Source organism: Oncorhynchus mykiss, chromosome 10 (assembly GCF_013265735.2).
Source record: "Oncorhynchus mykiss isolate Arlee chromosome 10, USDA_OmykA_1.1, whole genome shotgun sequence".
In the NCBI taxonomy this organism is placed as follows: Eukaryota; Metazoa; Chordata; class Actinopteri; order Salmoniformes; family Salmonidae; genus Oncorhynchus; species Oncorhynchus mykiss.
This window is the reverse complement of record NC_048574.1, coordinates 49,356,075-49,379,363: the sequence shown is the minus strand read 5'-3', so window position 1 is coordinate 49,379,363 and position 23,289 is coordinate 49,356,075. Positions and strand designations below refer to the sequence as shown.

General features: G+C 42.1%; 1 protein-coding gene across 2 annotated transcripts in view; it reads left to right on the top strand.

Annotated features, from left to right (window-relative positions):
* LOC110534188 (bifunctional heparan sulfate N-deacetylase/N-sulfotransferase 1) overlaps positions 1–23,289 on the top strand; it is a 106,545-nt gene that overhangs the window by 45,779 nt on the left and 37,477 nt on the right. The window contains exon 1 of one of the 2 annotated variants that reach the window (XM_036933299.1): positions 11,919–12,073. The exons of the other annotated variant lie outside the window; for it this stretch is intronic. The gene's annotated coding sequence lies outside the window, so the exon portion shown is untranslated. Of the gene's footprint in view, positions 1–11,918; positions 12,074–23,289 lie in introns of those variants that run through there. 2 annotated transcript variants of the gene reach the window in all.

The window sequence follows — 23,289 nt, the reverse complement described above, 5'->3', positions numbered from 1 at the left end:
TGATGTGTCTGTTACTTGAACTCTGAAGCATTTATTTGGGCTGCAATTGCTGAGGCTAGTAACTCTTATGGACTTGTCCTCTGCAGCAGAGGTACTCTGGGACTCCCTTTTCTGTTGTAGTACACATGAGAGCCACTTTCATTATAGCGCTTGATGGTTTTTGCGACTGCACTTGAAGAAACTTTCAAAGTTCTTGAAATGTTCCTCTTTGACTGACCTTCATGTCTTAAAGTAGTGATGGACTGCAATTTCTCTTTACTTATTTGCGCTGTTCTTGCCATAATATGGACTTGGTCTTTTACCAAATAGGGCTATCTTATGTATACCGCCCCTACCCTGTCACAACACAACTGATTGATTGGCTCAAACGCATTAAGAAGGAAAGACATTCCACATTTAACTTTTAACAAGGCACACTTGTTAATTGAAATGCATTCCAGGTGACTACCTCATGAAGCTGGTTGAGAGAATGCCAATAGTGTGTAAATCTGTCATCAAGGCAAAGGGTGGCAACTTTGAAGAATCTCAAATATAAAATATATTTTGTTTTGTTTTACACTTTGGTTACTACTTCATTCCATACGTGTTATTTCGTCGTGTTGATGTCTTCACTATTATTTTACAATGTAGAAAATAGTAAAAATAAAGAAAAACCCTTGGAACTTTTGACTGGTACTGTATATTTTACAAAATAAATATGGGGGATTGGAAATTATGCAGACAATAACAACATTGATTAAAGCCACAATCTAGCTGCAATTTTCAAGCTGATCTACCCCCTAAAAAATACAAATAAATACGTAGTTTGAAAAACCTAGGGCGTGTTTAGTGTCATGGTGGACACACAATCGAAGAGGAAATGGGGGTTAGTAGTATTCAGTATAACAGCACATTGCTGTTCTCCGTTAAGGGAAATAGACTGGGGACTACAAGTGGCTCTAAAATGTCCATTCGCTCTGCGCCTACTGGCTAGGCAAGGTTTGCACATTCTGAATGACTCGTAATTATTTCTTCAGGGTCGAAATATGTAGTAGCTATTGAGTTTTTGATCTGATCTGTCTAATTTGTAAGCCAATCTCAGTCATTTAAGATAAGGGACCCGGCAAAGTGGAAGATATTGGTTGTGGTGTGTTTGCTCATGGCTAGAGAGGAAGAGAAAAGGTGCGGCAGTCTCCCTGCGTTTCTGATTCGAGGAGCCAGCGAGTGAGTGTCATTGATCCGGATGTTTTTAAGATGCGTGCTGCAGCCCGAGTCATCCCTGGTGTTTCAGAACGGCATTGCTGATTCAAGAAGACGGACAGCAGTGAGATTTGTGATTGCACATCTCCCGCTCAGAGTTCCGAGAAAAGGCTGGCATGCAATCGACACGTTTCCGCTGTGCACCTTCAATCGACTCTTGCAGCCCTATTTTTCCTACTTTGTTCTTATTGACTGTGCTCCTTTTATAGTGAGAGCATATTTATTTTAGCCTCGGTTTGTTACAAAACAGTCTAGACTTGTTGCGGTTTGACTGAGCCAAAAGTCAAAGCCAGTAGTGTAAAGATTGGCCTAATGGATAGTTAAGGAAACACTCAATTTGCCCTTCCACCCCATGAGGCTTTGCCAGAGCGGGTTGGAGGTGAGAACCGAGTTATGGGAGAAACAACCCCCTCACCACAGCCTTAAGAATGTACGGCATCTGGTATGTAATAAAGTACCGGTATGTCGTCTCCACAGGGAACCCTGCTAATGGATTTGATAAATGGTTAGTGGTGAAGCCCAAGCCTGTGGTTCCATTTCTAAATGCACGGTCATGAGTTTCAAACAGGACACTGTGACTACAATTGCCAGTGAGGATGAGCAAGTCCGCATGCTTCGACCATAGACTTAAACAATGGGCCCCAAGGGAGCTGTTTGGGGATGTTGATAATGCCCAACTCGCCCCTTTTCCGTCTTATTGTCCACTGTAAATTGAGATGCGCACCACTTATTTTTCAGCCATTTAAGATAAATGCAGCTGTATAGATCCCTCAAACTCAACTCTGGACCTCCCAAAGCCAGTTCCACTGCATTTAAAAAAAAAAGATTAAAAAAAAAGATTCCCCTCTCATCGGGGACTGCTTTAGTCACGGAACACCAGGTGGGTGCAATTAATTATCAGGTAGGACAGAAAACCAGCAGGCTCCAGACCACGTCGGGTCAGAATTTAATACTGCTGGTATAGACTACAGAGGAAGCTCATGTTTTGGCAAGTGGTTATGATCAAGGGCTGTGTGAGCAGTGCGTACTATGGTGCCTTGTCTCTGAGTGTCAGTAAATGTCGTCAGGGCAGACTGTGTACAAACCACCTAGAGCAATACGGAGAAGAAAGCAGGTAGGTATGCCAGCACTTGGCCTACCATCTGTTAGCTGGTGATTATTTAATTGCTTCTTAAGTCTGTGTTTGTTGAACCGATGCCACAGATGGGCCGATTCTAATAACCTCTCAACTCATCTTAATTCATCTGTGTTGCTGTGCTTGTCAGCACAAATTGGTTTTCCACTGTTGCAAATCTACAGGCGCAGTGTGAGGGCTATTGGCGCTCAATGTGGCACTTTTTTTTTAGGGGGTGGCGGTGTGTGCGAGTGTGACGGCATTTTCAGAGAACTGAGCCGAGGTTTCAACGGTAGACTAAGTTGTCTGCAGTTGTTTGTTTCCCCCAGCTGCAGTACTCTGTAAACATAGGCCATTCAAAAAGTATTCAGACCCCTTCACTTTTGTCCCCCTTTTTTATTTTTATGTATTTTTTACGTTACAGCCTTATTCTAAAATGGATTAAGAAAAATAGCTAATTTTATTAAAAAAATAAACATATTTACATAAGTATTCAGACCCTTTACTAAATACTTTGTTAAAGCGACTTTGGCAGGGATTACAACCTTGGGTCGTCTTGGGCATGGGGCTACAAGCTTAGCACGTCTGTATTTGCAGTTTCTCCCATTCTTCTCTGCAGATCCTCTCGAGCACTGTCAGGTTGGGCGGGGAACGTCACTGCACAGCTATTTTCAGGTCACTCCAGAGATGTTAGATCTGCTTCAACTCTGGGCTCTGGCTGGGCCGCTCAAGGACATTCAGAGACTTGTCCCGAAGCCAGTCCTGCATCGTCTTGACTGTGTGCTTAGGGTCATTGTCCTGTTGGAAGGTGAACCTTCACCTCAGACTGAGGTCCTGAGTGCTCTGGAGCACGTTTTCCTCAATGATCTCTCTGTACTTTGCTCTATTAATCTTTCCCTCGATCCTGACTAGTCTCCCAATCCCTGCCGCTGAAAAACATCCCCACGGCATGATGCTGCCAGCACCATGCTTCACCGATGGATGTCCTTCTGGAAGGTTCTCCCATCTCCACAGAGGACCTCTAGAGCTCTTTCAGAGTGACAATCGGGTTCTTGGTCACCTCCCTGTGCCTCTACACAATCCTGTCTCGGAGCTCTACAGACAATTCGTTTGACCTCATTGCTTGGTTTTTGCTCTGACAAGCACTGTCAACTGTGGGACCTTATATAGACAGGTGTTTGCCTTTCCAAATCATGTTCAATCAATTGCATTTACCACAGGTGTACTCCAAGTTGTAGAAACATCTCAAGGACGATCAATGGAAACAGGATCCACCTGAGCTCAATTTCGAGTCTCATAGCAAAGGGTCTGAATACTTATGTAAATAAGGTATTTGTTTTTTGTTTGTAATACATTCGTCATGGGATATCGTGTGTAGATCGAGGATTATTTAAAAAAAAAAAATCAATTGTAGAATAAGGCTGTAGCATAACAAAATGTGGAAAAAGTCAATGGGTCTGTACACTTCCCGAATTCACTGTATGCATCAATGAAGGTGTAACAAAAGATTTCTCCTGTGAAAGATCAATGGCTGTGAGAGCTCCTGACGTTTTAATTGGTAGTGCTCGTGATAAATCTCTGGGAAGGCAAATCCTATTGCTTTCCTTTACAATCCATTTGAGTAAACTCTGCCTCCTATACGCTTGGATCACGACGAGACGATGTGTCAATCTTGCCGTCCCTTAGCTTAATTCCCTTTCTCTTAAACCTTTACCAACCTCTGTCTTCTGGTCCTAGTATAGTATACTTCCTCCTCACGCTCTCTCGTCTGTTCACTGCCTGTTCATTGTCTACAGCTAATGGGGATATGGAAGCTGACAAACACTAGTGCTGTGGATGTTTTCCTGTAGCAGGACTCTCGATAGAGGTGCGCGCACACACCCTCTTTTCATTTTAAAATGTATATTAAAATGTATATTAATATCCTGCCCCGGGTTAAATAATGCACACGTTCTTCTAGAATGAATTGAGTGTCATCTTGGAACATATTTTTGTATTTGTCTGCTGTTTTTCATGGTGGTTTAACAAGGTTACCAGTATCTGGTGATGTCTGTTCTTCCACCTCTCTGAAATTAAGATTAATGAGGAAGTGCGGGTGCCAGCTGGGACCAAAATAGATTTTGTAAATTGGCTCTCTGCTGAAGTTCAGAGGGGGGGACAGTGGGATGAGCAACATGCTTTCTATAATTCTCACCTTCTAGCCTTACAGCGGACACACATCCAAGCTAGTATGGGTGTGTTCTCCGGACTGCATTCCTTCCTAGCCCTTTTCCACAGAAATCGGTTCCTTATCGCTGAACTCCCACAGAGGCCTCGGTTGTATGTTTGCTTCTCCCACTGAAAAGTTTGTGGAAAACCAAAGCTTAATTCCACATCAAACTACAGCTGATGATGGCTGCCTCTGATGTAGAGGGGAGCTGATTAATTAACTTCTTGACGCTACCCATCCCTGTCGCGGGATCATTTTCGTCAGCAACCGCTGAATAGCATAGCGCAACAGTCAAATAATATTACTAAAAAATATTCATATTCATGAAAACACAAGTGCAATTTTGCAAAACACAGCTTAGCCTTTTGTTAATCCACCTGTCGTCTCAGATTTTGAAATTATGCTTTACAGTGAAAGCAATCCAAGCGTTTATAAGTTTATCGATAGCCTAGCATAGCATTATGTACACTTAGCATCAGGAAGCTTGGTCACGAAAATCAGAAGCAATCAAATGAACCGTTTACCATTTTGATCTTCGGATGTTTTCACTCACGAGACTCCCAGTTACACAACAAATGTTCCTTTTGTTCCATAAAGATGAATTTTTTTATAGCCGAAATACCTCCGTTTGTCGCGTTATGTTCAGAAATCCACAGGACAGAGCGGTCACGACAACGCAGACGGAAATTCCAAATAGTCTTCATAATGTCCACAGAAACATGTTGAGCATTTTTTATAATCATTCCTCAGGTAGTTTTTAAAATATATATTCGATAATATATCGACCGAGTGTTATTTTTCCAAACATAAAAATAGTGCCCCCTAGCTTCTAGAGGTTAACTGGAAATTAAAACAATACAAACAGTTCAGAGGAGAAAGTTAAGCATATTAATTTCACGGAGTGGCTCTGGATTGCTCCACTAGACAAATGATGTGCATTGATTGCAACTAAACACAGGTAGGCTATGCTATAGTTTAACACCATTTGCTAAAAATATTTGTTCACTGTACATAATTCAAAATAACACTAACTCCAAACCTAAATGCATATCCCCATGAAACTGATTGAGATCAAATGGTTGGTATGTAGATGCTACATGGGTGTTTCACTGGTAAAACCTGAAGAATTATCACAAAACAATTACAGAAATGGGAAGGGAGGGTGACCACAACAATTGGTGCGTAAAGTAGAGGTTTTGAAACACCAAAACGCAGATTGTGATTCGGATCTTCAGATTTGGGGAAAAGGGATCCAGGGTGGCGGGACGTGGCGGCTACCTACAGATCTGCATCCTCTGCCATGATTTAATACAGTGCTATTGTCTCAGATCCTCTTTTCTTTCAGGAAGCAACCTGATTAACTGAGGTAGTGGGCAAATGAACCAGGGGAGGTTTTGAGTTTCTTAAAAGGGTTTTTGTTTAGACATCCGGTTGTGTCTCGCATAACGGACATATCTGCACACCCATGCTCCGAGCAATCCACTTAAGGAGTCCGCATGCTTCCCAGCCGAAACAGTTCGATAGAGTTCGTGCATATTAGATGAATTCTTGACTATTTTGAGGATGTGCATCCTGGCTACGGCGTCTCAAAATGGGAAAACGGTACTATCTCTTTCTTTTTTTTTTTAAGCGAAAGGTCTTAAGGGAGTATGCGAGCACACTCGTTTGGTTCGCCTAGCCAACTTCAGCTAGCCGGCAGCCCAACTGAAAGCATGCTGACGACTTAAACAATCATGTTAGCCCTGGTCTAATCGCCGGTAATGGAACAGATGGCTCCCTTAGGCTTATTTAAACAAAACCCCCAACATGGGTAAAGAAAAGGCATGTATGCGTGTGCTGTTTGTGCAGTTGGTTCCAATCAATAGAGCAGGATGTGAAGCTATGGGATCAGGATAAGTTTAGTTTTGTGTGTATGTATACATCGTCCTCTGGGGGGGCCCTACCTGGCATCACTCAGATGGCTGGCTGGCTGGTCTCAGCCAGATAGAAGCTGTTTTAATGAGTTGTTGTGCGTCGTAATCCAGGCGGGTCAAGGGCACAGCAATGTCTAGGGTGTCATTATAGGGATTATGAACGAACCATTTAAAGACCTTTTATCTCATACTGGTCCGGGTGTGTAGAAATGCCACTGCATGCTGGATAGTGCAGTCTTGTCATTGGTTAACAAAGGCAGATAGACTTTATCCTCCCAACCTCTCTGAAAATAAGATTTTAGGTGTGACTTGCCACAACTCCGATGACCGTAGCCTGAATCTCTCTCAAATTCAGAGGCCATAGCAAAAAAAAAAAGTGGCAGTGTCCTCTAATAAAGGTAAGATTTGTGTGTTTCCCCAGCCTGCCTCTGTCTCTGGGTGATATCTGTCAGTTGTTAAAGCAGCTATAAATAGCGCCCTTTTGCCGTGTTGTGCAGCCTAATTAAGAAGAAGGGGGACGAAGGTGCTCCCAAGCATCTGGGCTTGGCGCAGAATGGCTACCCTGTTCATACATACTAGTATTTGCTCACCGCTTCCAATTATCCCCAGTAACGTGGTATGTCTTGTGTGATCCTCCAACATCCAAGGGTACTCCCACAGGAATCACAGACTGAAGTTAATACAACTTTAAAGGAACAATTCCTGATAAAAATTTGTAAAAAGTTTTTAAAAGAATACAAAAAAATGCACTTAACAAAATAACAAATTCAAATAAATCGCCTCCCAATATATTTCTGAAGGCTGGGGAAGAAATATACATCCCACTTTTAGTAAACCAGTGAAGAATGTAGATTTGTGTCTGTCTGAGACAGTCATGTTCCAGTCCTCGCTTGATTTATGGTAATAGCTCTGGCGTTGTGTTTCCATAATCAGTTTAGCCAGTTAAAAATTGGACACAGAATGGCTAAATGGTTCCTATTGCTGTTCCCTAAGTAATTGCCTCGGTTTTCGCTCCTAGGGGAATACTTTTGACAGAGACAGTGGATGGAGATGAGGGTCAGCATGTTTTACATACAGATAAGGGAAGTGATGGCCCGCAAACAGATGTTTGACGAACAAACCAGTCCCCCAAAAATAAACAGTGGCCCTCTGTTGAATTTCAAAGTCTTGATGTTGACCCTCGACCAAAATTATTGCCCACCCTTGAGCTCGAACCACTGACTTTGACAGCAAAAAAAGATGCATGTAAACCCGTTTAGCTTTGCTTTATGCGCATGGTCTTCTAAGGGTTGGACAGGAAGAAAGTGAGAAAAGGGAGCACTTCTGCTTACTCTGCTATGACTTTTAATTGAGGTTAGGACTGGCCGAATTATGGCCTAAACTCACCAAACGCGAGGCATGTGCAATTTATTTTTAGAATGCATTGTTTTGAATTATAATGACCCAACCGAAGTCGGGCATGCGTGTTGTCCGCTTTGACGCCTCGCTTAATTAGAACGTGTCTCTATTTCTGTTTCATCACTGCCGCAGTAGTCACACAAAACAATATGAACTTTTTTTATTTGTTTTAGCTCATTTGATTTGGAAGATGTAGCATATACAGTGCATTTGGAAAGTAGACCCCTTTTTCCATATTTTGTTACGTTACATCCTTATTCTAAAATTGATTAAATTGGAGGAGGTGGGGGGGGGTATCCTCAATCTACACACAATGACCCATAATGCAAAGCAAAAATTGTGTTATTAGATTTTTTTTCAAATGTATAAAAAAAAAAAAAAAAAGATCACATTTACATAAGTATTCAGACCCTTTACTCCGTACTTTTTTGAAGCGCCTTTGGTAGCAATTACAGCCTTGAGTCTTCTTGGGTATGACGCACACTCTCAATCAGCTTCACCTGGAATGCCTTTCCAACAGTCTTGAAGTAGTTCCCACAAATGCTGAGCACTTGTTGCCTGCTTTTCCATCACTCTGCCTTCCAACTCATCCCAAACCATCTCAATTGGGTTGAGGTTGGGTAATTGTGGAGGCCAGATCATCTGATGCAGCTCTCCTTCTTGGTCAAGTAGCCCTTACACAGCCTGGAAGTGTTGGGTCATTGTCCTGTTGAAAAACAAATGATCGTTCCACTAAGCGCAAACCAGATGGGATGGCGTATCGCTGCTGAGTGCTGTGGTAGCCATGCAGGTTAAGTGTGCCTGTAATTCAAAATAAATCACAGACAGTGTCACCAGCAAAGAGCCATCACACTTTCTCCATGCTTCACGGTGGGAACCACTCATGCGAAGATCATCCATTCACCTACACTGCGTCTCACAAAGACACGGTGGTTGGAACCAAACATCTGAAATTTGGACTCATCTTCTGTATACCACCCCTACCTTTTTACAACATAACTGATTGATTGGCTCAAACGCATTAAGAAGGAAAAAAATTCCACAAATTAACATTTAACTCTTAATTGAAATACATTCCAGGTGACTACGTCATGAAGCTGGTTGAGAGAATGCCGACTGTCATCAAGGCAAAGGGTGGCTACTTTGAAGAATCTGAAATATAAAATAGATTTTTATTGAACACTTTTTTTTTTGTTTACTACATGATTCCATATGTGTTCCTCATTTTGATGTTTAAACTATTATTCTACAATGTAGAAAATAGTAAAGATAAAGAAAAATCCTTTTGTGATTAGGTGTGTCGAAACGTTTGCCTGGTATTGTATATTGTGAACCTGTCATAATAAAATTTTTAAAATGTAGATGTTTTTTTTTAAGGCCATATCGCCCTAATTGAGGTGACAGACAGAAATGATCACTGCACACCAGGTAGGTAAGGTATAAGGCATTTGAAGTGGCGGCAGCACCGCCTCTTCGTTGCGCACTGCAGGATGGGATGTTTTCTAACTCAACAATACAACTATCCCACAGCGAAATTCCAGTGGAACGCTGTATTCTTCTTTCTTTTCAAAACGAAAATGGAATTTGAAAGAACAAGAGTTGGCCCTTTGTGTTTTGTTGTTGTTGCTCTCAACCTGTTGTAGTGGTTGCGTTTAGGAGTGCCACGAGTGGACATCACGTCAACACTCCTCTTAGATTGACTGGAGACCTGAGCGCCACAGCAGCAGGTGGATCGGTTGTACCCACCGGAGCTGATTTAGCCTCCTACCTTTTTGGTTCCGCCGTAGTGCTTTATCGGAGTGTGACTGCGTGCTGGAACCACATTTGCTACATCCGTCTCTAGCCGCAGCAGTAGTTGGGATCGGTCTGTCTGTCTGTCTGCTTGTCAGGCCATCTGTGGGCGCGATATTTCATCATGGTCACAGATGGATTGAGTGCGGCCCAATTCAATTATGCATTTTATGACAGCCAAGTGGTTGTTGAATGCCACTGGAATTCTGACGAGTGCTTAGCAGTTATGGAAAGGCTGTTTTCAGTTTACGGTCTCTTTTTCATGTTTCATATTTGTGCTGTTTCAGTAGAGCATTCAAAGTGAACTACATTGCACAAGCGTGCAGTGGTGTATCATATTGGATTTAGACCCAAACCCCCCTCCCCCCCAGTCTTTATCGCTGAAAACACAGACGTTTTCCCCTGTCCCCTGCCCTACTTTCTTTTTCATTTCAGGAGACAAACAGGACACCTCCAAATGGGCAGTAATCCCCTTACCCTCACACCGGAGTCAGTCCATAGGGGGGGTTATGTCAGGGGTACAGCTCACCGGGTTAGCACCGTCCCAATGACAGGAGATTAACACACATTAGATAAGCAGCGGGGTGGGCTCTCCGCTCACACCAAACACTGGCCATGCTGTGGGGGAGGGGGGGGGGGTGAACCCGCTCCTCTGTCCAAGCAAGTCCTCTCTAAGGGTTGGCAGAGGGACCGGAAAGAGCATTCGTGGTGCTTATTGACGCGTGGGTTGACTCATAACCTGCAGTTCCCGCGGTAACTGTATATCCACGGGGCCAGGTTTTGGGTCGTGCCATATTTGTGTGGATGGGTGGCGGGCAGATAGAATAAAGAGAAAACGATACCTTTTAAAAAAACAACATTGCTTTAGGGCCTTAATGTACGTGTGCCAAGTAGCCTACAGACTAACGCCAAACGCTTTTGGGAATGGGAAGAGAAAGTTAACATTTGTCCTTTTTAGCCTCCGCGGATCAACGTCGGAGTTGAATTCAATAACAGGAAAGCTGCGAAACGGAGAGTTGAAAATAAAGAAGGGTAAGTCATGTTTGGGCTAGATTTGGTGAAGTGGTACAAAAAAAGGTTGATATCAGTGATATGTGTGATGATTTGTGAGGCGCGATACAAAGTTTGACTTGTCACAAGATGGGGACTTCAAATAGCCCTTTTGGCACATCAAGGGAACTGTAGCCTACTGTTTAGATGGGTACATCTGGACACTGACTGTAGGTCTATAACCTCTCACATAACCTTAATATTCACTCCAACAGAATTAAGCATTCCTTGTAGTACAATTATACACCAAATGTAGGCAAAAATTGTATTTCTTTCTTTCAGCATCTCGAGAGAAAGGGAATGCACAGTTAGATACCACCTGTAGAGGTGCTGTTTTATCCGCATCATAAAAGCCAATTTTTTTTTTTTTTTTTTTTTTTTTTGTGTGTGTGTGTGTTTAAACCACATAAAATATGTATCCAAGCCAAACTGAAGTCTTATTAGAAACATGTTGGGTCGTTTTCAAAGCTTTCTATTTCCTTACAACCGGTAAAACGGATATCATTTTGGGCAGCAAATCTTATATATATATTATTTAGTCGACACAATATTTATTATTATTATTATTATTATTATTATTATTATTATTATTATTATTATTATTATTATTATTATTATTATTGCTGCATTTTCTCCCCAGTCCCTAAACGTCTTTGCTCCGCAAAAGAAGCAGAGAGGACAGAACTTTACCGATGTCAACTAGATTGAAGCATTAATTTATCGATTTATGACATCATTCTGGTGAGCAAAGTGTTTATTTAGTATTCTAGGGCAACTTGTAATGACAGAAGAGAAATGGCATGTTCCTAATTCTAGGCAAGATGACTAACAAATAGCATACCAAAATGTTTAAAATGATAAACGGATACATATCTAAATCAGGCAAAAATAAATCCTGCATCCTCTGTCAAAAATCGTTCTGCCATCTGACTGTAGAATACAGTCCCTTTTCTCTATTCGCAGTTAGTGTCCGGGTCTCAAGATTTTCACTATCACAAATCGTCGCCCGGTTATGGGTGGGTTATTAGCAATTGCAGGCGGGTGAACAAACAGCTGACCCGTGCACCACTATTGGTGGTACAGTGTGTGCTGGGCTGGCGGACTGTGTGTGTTTGTCACCAGATGTAAGCAGCGCGTGTGTGTGAGCTCAGAGCCCAGCTTAGTGAGGCTGGTGGTGAAGTGGTGCTAAAGCTCAGAGAGTAGAGCAGAGCGCCTGTGGAGGTAGGCAGCAGCATTAGCTTGGAGAGTGGAGCACGAACAGAGACTGGCCTGGCAGGGGCACACACAGGCTGCTGGAGGGCCCTCGAAGGTGCAGAGGTGGACATGGGAGGATAGAGCTCTCCAGACGCGCTTCACAAGGTACTGTGGCTGATGCTTTCCTGCAGAGTAGCTCCATTGCGGAGAAAAGGGATTGATTGGTCTTATGGAGGCTAGGCACTTACAGTTCCTTCAGAAAGTACTCGCACGCCTTGACTTTTTACACATTTGGTTGTGTCACAGCCTGAAATGAAAATGGATTAAATTGAGATTTTGTGTCACTGGCCTACACACAATAACCTACAATGTCCCAAGTGGAATTGTGTTTTTAGAAATGTTTACAGGTTAATTAAATGATAAGCTGTATTGTCTTGAATCAAGTATTCAACACCTTTGTTATGGCACGCCTAAATAAGTTCAGGACAAAAGATTTGCCTAACACGTCACATAATAAGTAGAATGGACTCTGTAATAATGGTGTTTAACATGATTTTTGAATGACTACCTCATCTCTGTACCCAACACAAACAATTCTCTGTAAGGTCCCTCAGTCCAGCAGTGAATTGCAACTGCAAAGACCAGGGAGGTTATCCAATGCCTGGCAAAACAGGGCACCTATTGGTAGATGGGTTAAAAATTAAAAATAAAACGTAAAGGTGACATTGAATATCCCTTTGAGCATGGTGAAGTTGTTAATTTCATTTTGGATGGTGTATCAGTACACCCAGTCAAGACAAAGATACAGGTGTCCTTCCTAACTCAGTTGCCGGAGAAGAAGGAAACCGCTCACCATGAGGCCAATGGTGACTTTAAAGCAGTTACAGAGTTGAATGGCTGTGATAGGAGAACACTGAGGATGGATCAACAACATGGTAGTTACTCCACAATACTAACCTAAATGATAGAGTGAAATGAATGAAGCCTGTACAGAATATTCCAAAACATGCATCCTGTTTTCTATAAGGCACAAAAGTAAAACTGCAAGAAATGTGGCAAAGAAATTAACTTTATGTCCCGAAAACAGTTATTTTTGGAGCAAATCCAAGACAACACATTACTGGGTACCACTCTTCATATTTTTAAGCATGTGATAGGATACCCATCAACAGTGATAGACGGCAAAATCCTAGAGGAAAACATGGTTCAGTCTGCTTTCCAATAGACACTGGGAGACAAATTCACCTTTCAGCAGGACAATAACTTAAAACACAAGGCCAAATATACACTGGAGTTGCTTATCAAGAGGACACACAATGTTCCTGAGTGGCCTAGTTACAGTTTTGACTTAAATCGGCTTGGAAGCCTATGGCCAAGACTTGAAAATGGTCGTCTAGCAATGATCAACAACCAACTTGTCAGATCTTGAAGAATTGTTTGAAATTATAATGTGCAAATATTGCCCAATCCAGGTGTGCAAAGCTCTTAGAGACTTACCCAGAAAGACTCACAGCTTTCATCGCTACCTAAGGTGATTCTAACACGTATTGACTCGGTGGTGTGAATATTTATGTAAATTAGATATTTTGTTGTATTTTCATTTTCAAAATCTTTTGCCAAAATGTCTAAAAAAATGCTTTTCACTTTGTCATTATGGGGTATTGTGTGCAAATAGAATGGGTGAGGAAAAAGTTTTCATCCATTTTGAATTCAAGCTGAAACACCAACAAAATGTGGAACTTTCTGAAGGCACTGTATGTTCTCTCTGTAGGCTTATAATGAACAAATGTTATTCACTGGTTCCCATGGAATCCTTTTAGAGTTCAAATGGATTAATTGTGTTTACTGGAAATGTTCTGGATCCATCTATGCAGGTGTCCCATGTTGGACACCAGGTTGTGGCCACTGACTCGGCTCTTGTCTGTCTCTTCATCTGCCGCTTGTTTGCGCATTTTGCTCTCGTCTAGATAAACAGGATTAGATATTTAGGATTACACTTCCCTGACCCTCTCCATATTGTGCTGGTCTAGGCCTTTTCAGATTTGCTAATGCTTTGTTTTAACCCTGCCTCAGACCCAGAGGTAACTACCAACCCAATGCCACATTGATTGATATCCAATTGGGTGGCTGATGACCTGGGGAGAAAAAAATGATTCTGTGTCTCACAGCATTTGAATGGATATTGGTTTTATATTCAGTGGCTTTTCTTGTCCTTTTTGAAAATTGCTTCTCCATGGGCCATTTCATGGTACACCTTTTTAGAACAGCCTCAATCTGTGCATAAAAATAAGAAATTGCAGTATTTAGCAAGCAAGAATAGTGACTGCGTTAAACGAATGGCTGCATTGAAGGCAGTTAAACAGCGTTGTGTTTGTGGCTGACTTTTATTGCCAATTAATAAGCAAGTGAGGACAACGGTGTAAGAACCTAGGGATTTCATTTAGTTTTTCAGTCCTACCATAGTAAAGATGACACACTCTAGTAGTTATTATGGTGCTCTACATTCATGGCATATCATATTAAAAGGCACAGAAAACTAAGAAATTCCTTTGTGCGATAGATAAAAGTTCAGCGCTGGGATTTCATGCTCCTCAGTCAAACAGATTTAGATGCTATCAGAAGGCATTGGCACTCTTAGTACCATTTTTTTTTTATTTTTTTTTTTTACTTCTGTTTGTTACAGCGGCTGATCGCATTTCTCTGCACGATCTCGTCTGAAGTTTTGCAGTGTCTGTTTTCACGGGTGGCAGTTGCCAGCTCTCCACAAGATAATTCAAATTCATATGGAGACCGCAGACTTTGTGGTGATGTCTGATATAGGACACAGTTTGACTTCTGCGTTCTGAAGGATGACGTGGTTGTGCTTTTCCTTAGAAGTGGTAGCTGGAACAGTTGATCCAACCAAAAGCTTTTTTTTTTTTTTTTTTTTTTTTTGCCTCGTTTTCACATTGTTTATGTCCTCCCCCCTATTTACTTAACTCTTTACACTTGTGGGAATTGACCTATATGTTTCGCGCTAAATTGTCTTATTTGTTACGGAAGAAATATGAAATGCATACGCATAAATGACCATGGTAGCAATTGAAAGGGAAAAGTTTGAGGATAATGGGGAAATAAAATGAGCGAGGTGCTGAATTTTAGAACGGCTGTCAAGTCAAAAACCCGTACAGCGCTGTGAAGCGCAGAGCCGGAGCTCTGACATCATGCATATCATGTTACGTCCAACGTAGGCGTTTATCTGTGCCCAAATCTGCCATTTTCAGCCCGTATATGTACAGATACTGCCCCACAGTCAGCAATATTTATGTTCTTCATGTATGTGTTGGCAGAACAATTCCTCACCCGTGTGAGACTTCTATGGCATGCCGAATATCTCAACTCTGGTCCATGTGGAGGATTCCAGACTCTCTCGTAAGTCATATCCCTCCCTCTGTGATGTAAGTTGGCCTCAAATGCATTCGGTCTGTGTGTAACAGCCTATATTATCCAGTTAGCATGGGTCCCTCTGCAATGGCTATTCACCTGGGTCCTGTTTAGCCTTAGCAACCCGGTTGGTTCCTAACCCATCGTAGTTAAGCTGGTCCATCTGTAAACCTAAGCCACGGTCTTATTACCCATAACCCAGACAGTCCAACGCTGTGATGATTCAGAAACGTTACTAGTGAAGTGAGTCAGACCTCGGTGATGATAGTAGTTTGTCCGAATCAGAAACATTCACAACTTATAGGGAAATGAATCAGACCTACGTGATTATAGCAGTTAGTCCGAAGACTAATTAGCAGCAACTATCCCAGTGCCTTAGAATACAGAGCCTGTCTAATTGCACATAATCAGTGGCTGGCAGTTGCATTTTAGTACAAGCATTAACATAATGAGCACATTCCTCACTCTACACCAGCTCTCCGCTATTTCATTTCCTTTTAGCGACGTATTGATTGCGAGAGCTGTTATAACACAACATAACCTCTGGAACAGGAAGCAACAGCCGTGTCCACATCCTGCTTTTGAAGAGGTATTTTCTAATGTGTCTCTCACAACATGCTGCTCCTCCATCGTCCTGCCGCCGAACCACTCCCTCTACGCTGTGTCGACTAGATCCACCCTGACTTCTTCTTTTTTAGGGGTACAGTGGAGACGAAAGTTGAGGCAGGAAGGGAAGCCCATTAAAACCTGCATTAGTCTCAGTCTGCTAACCCCCTCATGCTTGAGCAAGGACTGGATTTCTCAGTCCGTCGTCATGTGCTTCAAACAATGTATGTCATTGTGAAATGGCACTGGGCCCAGGGGGAGTAGGCCAGGGTACACGCTGTGAATCTGAAGTTGGGGCTGCCTGAGACTAGGAGAATGCAGTCCTGCAAGGCTAGCCACCCAGGGCCAGCGGCCAGGGATTGTCTTGTAGCCCAAGCCTCTGGCGCAGTTACCCACGGTGCTCATTACAGGAAGAGTTCCGGTGTTACTGGCTCTACGCTCCAATCAGTGGCTCGCTAATATTCCCGAGTGTTGAGGCGCGACGCCTTTGTTTTTTCACGTTATCTTTTTCATTTCAGTAACCCGTCTCCACTGTCCAAATTTGCTTTGAAAATAAAAAAGAAAGGATTGAGAAGAAGCCTTGACTAAGATGAAGCAAAAGGCAGAGAGGCTTTGAAGACTCGATCTTTGAACTTTTTTTCTGTCTTAAATTATTCCACTGTGTCATACAGCCCCTCGTATGCAAGGAGAACTCAGTCTCCTAAATGTGTTGATATTCTAACCTCTTCCCTCTTCTAGTCTCTATTCTCGAATAAAATCCCATTGATTGGTTGAATCGGATGACCAGTAATTCCAGCACATTAAGATCTCTGACCGTCTATTACATTCTAACAACGCGATTGATTAGGTGCAGCGGCGTTCCAATTTGAACTACTTTAATAAGCGTAGTTGATACAGATTCCTCACATACCTGAGGTTATCCTGACATTACATTCAAACAATTAAAATAGGCGGCCTACGTTTTAAAATACAACTTCTTGTCCTCGTTTTGATTAGCCACATTAAAGATGATATTCCTGGAGTTGGTGGAACATGAGTCCATACTTAATGGTTCTCTCCACATCTGTTCCTTAATGTGTCGTAAGGGCCTTTGTACTGTATGTGGGTCAGGGGGAGAGCTAAGAGCGTATTGCTGTCCCTCTCTAGGAACACATGATGCATGAGGTATGTGATGCCCTGAGGGTAGGGTGTGTGCTATGCTAGCACTGATCATGCTCCTAGTGTGTGTGTGTGTGTGTGTGTGTGTGTGTGTGTGTGTGTGTGTTTTTTTCCCGGAGGCCCCCAGCTCCTTTTCACGTCTGTCAGAACTCTGACTGCAAGAAGAAAATAAAAAAATTGACTTTGGGAACTTGGGAGTTGGTGACTTATTGGTAAATGTCAAGGTCCTCATTTTCCCACATTTCTAACAGTCCTGTTTTTTCCCCCCCACCATCTCAGCATTTTTGGTATGTCATTGTAGAGGCTTTGGAAACTTGTGACACAAAAGCAATTTGTGAGCGTTGGTGGAGTGAGCGTGCTCATTTAATGTTGCTCATGCTATTATTACTAAAGGTATCATTGCTCAAAGTTAGGATCGACTTTCTGCGCTATAGATACACATAAGACTCAAATGCCAGGAACACCACTCTTTCCCTTCCATTCTCCCTGTTTTTTTGTCAGGTACGTGGAACAAAAGGAACACTCCTGAAAGCCGTTGTCACTCGCCTTGTAAGACTATCTGCCGTCATTTCAGCCTGGTATTCAGTTTCTCAGAAGAGACAATTGATGTGAAGGAAAAGCGAGGTGTATTGATCTGGAGGAGATGTGAAAATTCTGTTATTTTGTCTGCTATTTGCCTCAGGCACTGTGACTCATGTCACTTACAGTGCCTTAAGAAGGTATTCACCCCCATTGACTGTTTCAAAATGTTGTTGTGTTACAGCCTGAATTTTTCAAATGGATTAAATGTAGCTTTTTTTGTGACTGGCCTACACACAATAACCCATAATGTCGAAGTGGACGAATGTTTTTAGAGATTTTTTACTAGAGGTCAACCGATTAATCTGAATTGCCGATTTAATTTTGGCCAATTTCAATCGGAAATCGGTATTTTTGGACACCAATTTGCCGTTTTTTTTTTTTATTTTATTTTGTAATTTTTTTATTTATTTTTTTAGACCTTTTATTTAACTAGGCAAGTCAGTTAAGAACAAATTCTTATTTTTAATGACTGCCTAGGAACCGTGGGTTAACTGCTTTGTTCAGGGGCAGAACGACAGATTTTCACCTTGTTAGCTCAGGGGATGCAATCTTGCAACCTTACAGTTAACTAGTCCAACGCAATAACGACCTGCCTCTCTCATTGCACTCCACAAGGAGACTGTTACGCAAATGCAGTAAGCCGAGGTAAGTTGCTGGCTAGCATTAAACTTATCTTATAAAAAACAATCAATCATAATCACTAGTTAACTACACATGGTTGATGATATTACTAGATATTATCTACCGTGTCCTGCGTTGCATATAATCTGACTGAGCATACAAGTATCTAAGTATCTGACTCAGCGGTGGTAGGCAGAAGCAGGTGCGTAAACATTCATTCAAACAGCACTTTAGTGCGTTTTGCCAGCAGCTCTTCGTTGTGCGTCAAGCATCGCGCTGTTTATGACTTCTAACCTATCAACTTCCGAGATGAGGCTCGTGTAACCAAAGTGAAATGGCTAGCTAGTTAGCGCGTGCTAATTGTTGTTGTGTTGCTGGTTCGAGCCCAGGGAGGAGCGAGGAGAGGGTAGGAAGCAATTCTGTTACACTGGCAATACTAAAGTGCCTATAAGAACATCCAATAGTCAAAGGTTAATGGAATACAAATGGTATAGAGGGAAATAGTACTATAATTTCTATAACTACAACCTAAAACTTCTTACCTGGGAATATTGAAGACTCATGTTAAAAGGAACCACCAGCTTTCATATGTTCTCGTTTCAGTTCCTTGCTCAGAACATGTTAGCTTTCATACATAGCACATATTGCACTTTTACTTTCTTCTCCAACACTTTGTTTTTGCATTATTTAAACCAAATTGAACATGTTTCATTATTTATTTGAGGCTAAATTGATTTTATTGATGTATTATATTAAGTTAAAATAAGTGTTCATTCAGTATTGTTGTAATTGTCATTATTACAAACACATTTTTTTTTAAATCGGCCGATTAATCGTTTTTTTTGGGTCCTCCAATAATCGGTATCGGCGTTGAAAAATCATAATCGGTCGAATATGAATTCAAAAAATAAAAGCTTATTGACTCTCTTCAAGCCCTTTCGTATGGAAAGCCGAAATAAGTTCAGTAGTAAAACTGTGCTTAACAAGTAACAATAAGTTGCATGGACTCACTGTGTCCAATAATAGTGTTTTGAACATGATTTCTGAATGACTGCCTCATCTCTGTACCCAACACATACAATTATCTGCAAAGTCCCTCAGTTGAGCAGTGATTTTCAAACACAGATTCAACCACAAAGACCAGGGAGGTTTTCCAATTCCTCCCAAAGAAGGGCACCTATTGGTAAAGAAAACATTAAAAAGCAGACATTGAATATCACTTTGAGCGTGGTGAAGTTTTTAATTACACTTTGGATACTGTATCAATACACCCAGTCACTACAAAGACACAGTTGTCCTTCCCAACTCCGTTTCCAGAGAGGAAGGAAACCACTCTGAGATTTCACCATGAGGCCAATGGTGGCTTAAAAAAATATATATAGCGTTTTAATGGCTGTGATAGGAGAACTGAGGATGAATCAACAACATTGTAGTTACTCTGCAATACTAACCTAATTGACAGAGTGAAAAGAAAGAAGCTTGTACAGAATAAAAAATATTTAACAATTTGCTTTTACAAAGTATTGACACATGGGGTGTGAATACTTATGTAAATGAGACATTTCTGCATGTCATTTTCAATACATTTCTAAGAACATGTTTTCACTTTGTCATTATGTGGTATTGTGTGTACTGTAGATGGGTGAGAGAATCTATTCAATCCATTTAATTCAGGCTTTATCACAACAAAATGTGGAATAAGTCAATGGGTGCGAAATACTTTCTGAAGACAATGCATCTCTACTGCCAGAGAACAAGACGACACAGATATTCAAACCTTATCCTAGAGCTGGGACAATAAACCGACCATACCAATCACTTATTGGCCGTGTGTTGCCAGGACAACAACCTCTCCCGCAACGTGATCATTGTTGACTACAGGAAAAGGCGGACCAAGCACGCCCCCATTCTCATCAACAGGGCTGTAGTGGATCAGATTGAGAGCTTCAAGTTCCTTGGTGTCCACATCGCCAACAAACTATCATGGTCCAAACGCACCAAGACAGTCGTGAAGATGGCACGACAAAGCCTATTCCCCCCTCAGGAGACTGAAAAGATTTGTCATGGGTCCTCAGATCTTCAAAAAGTTCTCTACAGCTGCACCATCGAAAGCATCCTGACTGGTTGCATCACTGCCTGGTATGGTAACTGCTTGGCCTCCGACCGCAAGGCACTACAGAGGGTAGTGCGTACGGCCCAGTACATCACTGGGGCCAAGCTTCCTGCCATCCAAGGCCTCTATACGGTGTTAAAGGAAGGCCCTGAAAGTTGTCATTCTCCAGCCCCCGAGTCATAGACTGTTTTCTCTGCTACCGCACAGCAAGAGGTACCTGAGCGCCAAGTCTAGGTCCAAAAGGCTTCTTAACAGCTTCTACCCCCCCAAGCCATAAGACTCCTGAACAGCTCCTGAACCCCCCCCCCCCTTTCTTTTTTTTACACTGCTGCTACTCTGTTTATTATCTATGCTTAGTAACTTTGACTCTACCTACATGTACATATTACCTCGACTAACTGGTGCCCCGCACATTGACTGTGTACCGGTACCCCCTGTATATAGCTTCGCTATTGTTATTTCACTGCTGCCCTTTAATTATTTCTTACTTTTATTTGTAATTTTTTACCTGTCTATTTTATTTTTTTACTTAACACTTATTTTTCTTACCTGCATTGTTGGTTAAGGGCTTGTAAATAAGTGTTTCAACTCCAATTGTATTCGGCGCATGTGACAAAAAAAAAAAAACTTTCATTGCAGGATTTTGCTGGTATCGTTCTTTACGATAAGTCGCCTGCGCTAGTGAAATGTGACGTTTTGAAATGAAATAAGTTTGCTAATACGGGTGATTGTTATAAACTTATTTTTATTTATCGCGTGAATTCAGGCAATTTATCACCATATGGATTTTTGTCCATATTGCCCAGCTCTACGTTTATACTTTTTAAAAATGTTATTAGCGCTTTAGCTATAGCTACCTTGTGTAGCCCAGCCCCGTCCTACAGTAGAACCTACTGTCTATGACGGAGCAGCTTTTGCACTCCCATGTTTGTTTTGTTTTGTTTTTTGGGGGGTGTATCCCATTTTAGCTTCACTTGACAAATGCATTGTGTCATCTGAATCATACTGGGGTTTTCATAATCCTTTACACATTTTAAAAGGGTGGGCTACTCCCGTTGCGGTGGCTGCCTGGTGCATATTAAATAACTTGTGTATGAATAGCAGAGCCCCTGTCCCTTTTTTTTTAATCCTGGTCCAGATGACACGGTGACAGGCCTTCACGTCACTCTCTCGGGCCACAATGGGAGCCAAGTGACAGGTATTGTGGTTGGAGCTTAGACTCTGGGTGTGGGTGCTGGGGAGGGGGCAGGGAGTGGGGTAAAGAAAAAGGGCTCAAATGCCTGCACGTCATCCTTAGAACCCCTTCTGGAATTTACTCTTGCTTTGTTGCTTCCTGAAACTAGCCCCTAAACTTTCTGATGTGGATATTGGATCCCGCTAACAGACTCGAACACGAACAGCTGCGTCTCACACCGGAGGGAGGGCGACTCGGGCGTCTTTCACATGCTCTGCTCCCAGCACCCTTTTGAAGTGATGAAATGGCTTTCTCCCTGGCCCTCCTCTCCTATCCTCTCCATGGCCTTGCCTGTGTTCATCTTTATAAATGTACTTTTTGTGCTCTTGCTTTGCTTTGGTATTCATGCATTTTTATCCCCGTAACCCCTGTCAGGCTTTGATTCTTTGTTCCATGCTCTTTTCCCATGCGCCCTCCCACCTTCCATATATTAATGGATCTGTGGTGACTGGCTGGATCCCACCTCAGGCACGCTGGATCTTGTTGTCTCCCCTGTCACCTCAGCCCTTTCCAAAGTTTGAACAAGCTCTCGTTTTAAGCTTGTGTATTTGTCCTCTGAAAATTGGTGCTTTGTAGAGGAAGACAAAAAAAAAACGAGGTGCGGCCATTCTAAACAAGCAATCCTATAGAATATGCCCAGGCAGGTTAAATGTACCAGTTTTTGTGTGTTTGAATTTTTGGGGGTGGGTAAATAGAAGTTCTGTTTTCAGATCTGTGTTTGTTAGCTTCACTACAGACTCGCTCGACCTTTTTTGGGGTTCATTTCAAACCGGAATGTCGTAACAGATTAGGCTCGTTGAAACACTCCCAGCTGAAATTGCCCAAATGACAATACATTAACAGTATGCAAGCAACTTCTATGATACAATGACGTGACCCTGGGTGGGTGCTTGGTTTCCGGAGACATGATGGAGACATTGCGGACGGGGCTGTCCATCCTGGCAATGATGCAGGCTTCTAGAGACTAGAGGTCATTCATATTCTGCTCCACCCCCTCTCTTTACTTGTACCACACTCGCTTCTTAAAGTTTTGAGTTTTTGACTTTACGGATGGGGAAAAAAAGTTCCCTTTGAAGTGAATTGAAGAGCGCAAGGATCATTTTGTGAAAGCCCCTGCTAATCAATTCAAGCGGCTGTCATTACCCTGTAATCCAGAATTGGCCTGTCCCGGATCCTCTTGGTATTCTCTGAGAGGAATGCCTGAACGCCGGGATCTCGTGACATCAGCACATTAATTCACTGCCTGGGTCTTCTGCTCTCCTTTTTAAAAACCCATTATACATTTCTCTTTGTCAAACGGTATGAAAAAATGATGGGGCAGCACCCGTCAGAATCAGCACCTTACTGTACGTGTTGGAATGCGCCTCTTTCTAGGGCAGGTATCCCCAAACTGGGGTACCCACAATGCCGTCTGGGGTACGCCAAATAAAAATGTGATTCACGTTCAAAAAACAAAAAAGTTCTGTTTGTTTTCAAACGGTCCATTTGCATTTTCCAACGGGGCTACACATTTGGGTGAGGTTTTTTTCTTGCCTGAGAAGCCTTGTTTTACTGCCAAAAATCAAATGATTCTAGTGTTCAGCGAAATAACACAATGTCAAATACAGGTAGCCTAGTCAAATAATGAACATCCAATCACATTAA